A 2,475-nucleotide genomic window follows, 5' to 3' on the forward strand; every position below is an offset into this window, starting at 1 on the left:
GGCCGGCCCTCCTCTCTGGCCTACAAGGCCACCTCCCCGAACCCTATCCCCCACCCAAACCCTATCCACTCGCCCCCCGCACCCCCACGTCGTTCCCCCCCCTCCCGATCCGATCCAGATCGGGGCGAGACCCCCCGTCGCCCCCCCCACCTCGCCGGCGGCCCCCGCCGCCCCACTGCCGCCCGGACCCCCCCCTCGATCCACTCCTCCCTCTCTCCTCCCACTGGATCGGGCCGACGCCCCGCGCCCCCCCCCACGACGCCACTCCTTCTCCCCCTCGCGCCGATCCGAATCGGCCCCCGCCCGATCCCGGTCCCCCTCGTCCTCCCCTCATCGCCGGCGGCCCCGCCGCCCCGACACCGGTCGCCTCCGCCCCCCCTGCGCCCCTCGCCGCCGTCCGGACCCCCCCTCCACACCGTCGCCCCACGCGCGGAGCACCCGCCGCCGCGAGATCGTCCCCGACCTCCCCCGCCTCACCGGACCCCCTCCCCGACGCCGGCGGCCGCCTCCCCGACTCCCTCCTCGCCGGTCGCCTCCAAGCTCCACCGCGCCCGCCTCCTAGACCCCGCGGACCCCCCCCTGTGAGCACCCCCCTTCGCCCCCTCTCCCCTAGGCCGACGCGGTCACCGCCTCCCCGTCCGCGGTCGACGCGCTCCGGCACCGCCCGTTGCGCGCTCGCCGCGCTCCCCTCGACCGCGCCCCTGGACGCCCCTCCCGCGCTCACCGTGGCCTCGCCTGCGCCTTCCCGGTCCAGCGCCGTGGCTGCTGTTGCGCCCGCCGGCCACGCCCTGCCGTGGCCCGCCTCCCCTCTCGCCTGCAGCCGGCGCCCAGCCCGCCTCGCCGGTGCTGGCGCGCGCGCCTGCGGCGGCCGCCCGGGTTCGCCCGTTAGCGGGTGGCGACCGCACCCCGCACCCAACGCCCGCAAGGCCCCATGGGCCACTGACCACAGGGGCCCGCCCCCATAACGTTTTATTAAAAAAAAGAATTTAGATAAATATAATTAATAAAAATAATAATGAATAAAATTAATTAATTAATCAATTAATTAAGTAAATAATTAATCTAATTAATCCTGATTAATTAACCTAATAACTAATTAACCTAATTAACTACTGTTAATTAAACTTAATTAGGTTAATTAGTTAACAGTGTATGACGAACGGGACCCACCTGTCAGGGTTGACTCAGTCAACCCCTGTTGACTGCTGACGTCAGCATGACATCATGCTGACGTCATAAATACATTTTTTTGAATTAATTAAATAAATAATTAAATTCTAAAATTGTTAAAATCTTTTAAAATTCATATCTTTTAATCCGTAACTCGGATTAAAATATTTTCAACATGAAAGTTGCTCAGAACGACGAGACGATTCCGGATTCGCAACCCGTTCGTCCGCCACACCCCCCTAACCTATCGAACTCGCAACTTTCCCCCTCCGGCTCCTCTGCCCGAAAACACGTAACACCGGGAATACTTTCCCGGGGGTTTCCCCCCCTTCACCGGTATCACCTACTACCGCGTTAGGGCACACCGAACACCGCGTATTGCCTTGATATATTTTGTGGTGCTTTGTTTGCTCTGTATTCATTATTTCTTCCCCCTCTTCTTTCCGGTAGACTCCGAGACCTATGCTGATGCCCCTGTGGTCGACTACGTCACCGACGACCCCTCCTTGTCTGAGCAACCAGGCAAGCCCCCCCCTTGATCACCAGATATCGCCTATTCTACTCTATACTGCTTGCATTAGAGTAGTGTAGCATGTTACTGCTTTCGTTAATCCTATTCTGATGCATAGCCTGACATTGTCGCTACATCTGTTGATACCTTACCTGCAATCCTATATGCTTAGTATAGGATGCTAGTTTATCATCATTGGCCCTACATTCTTGTCAGTCTGCCTTGCTATACTATCGGGCCGTGATCACTTGGGAGGTGATCACGGGTATATATTATACATACATACATACTTTACAGATGGTGACTAAAGTCGGGTCAGCTCATTGAGTACCCGCAAGTGATTCTGACGAGGGGGCTGAAAGGACAGGTGGCTCCATCCCGGTAGAGGTGGGCCTGGGTTCCCGACGGCCCTCGACTGTTACTTTGTGGCGGAGCGACAGGGCAGGTTGAGACCGCCTAGGAGAGAGGTGGGCCTGGCCCTGTTCGGCGTTCGCGGACACTTAACACGCTTAATGAGATCTTGGTATTTGATCTGAGTCTGGCTACGAGCCTATACGCACTAACCATCTACGTGGGAGTAGTTATGGGTATCCCGACGTCGTGGTATCAGCCGAAGCACTTCAGACGTCAGCGACGGAGCGGCGCGCGCCGGATTGGACTGGAACGCCTACTAGGCTAGGTCTGCTTCCGGCCGCCCTCGCAACGTGCAGGTGTGCTCAGGGCGATGGGCCCAGACCCCTGCGCGCTTAGGTTTAGACCGGCGTGCTGGCCTCTCTGTTGTGCCTAGGTGGGGC

The sequence above is a fragment of the Triticum aestivum genome, chromosome 7A (assembly GCF_018294505.1).
Source record: "Triticum aestivum cultivar Chinese Spring chromosome 7A, IWGSC CS RefSeq v2.1, whole genome shotgun sequence".
In the NCBI taxonomy this organism is placed as follows: Eukaryota; Viridiplantae; Streptophyta; class Magnoliopsida; order Poales; family Poaceae; genus Triticum; species Triticum aestivum.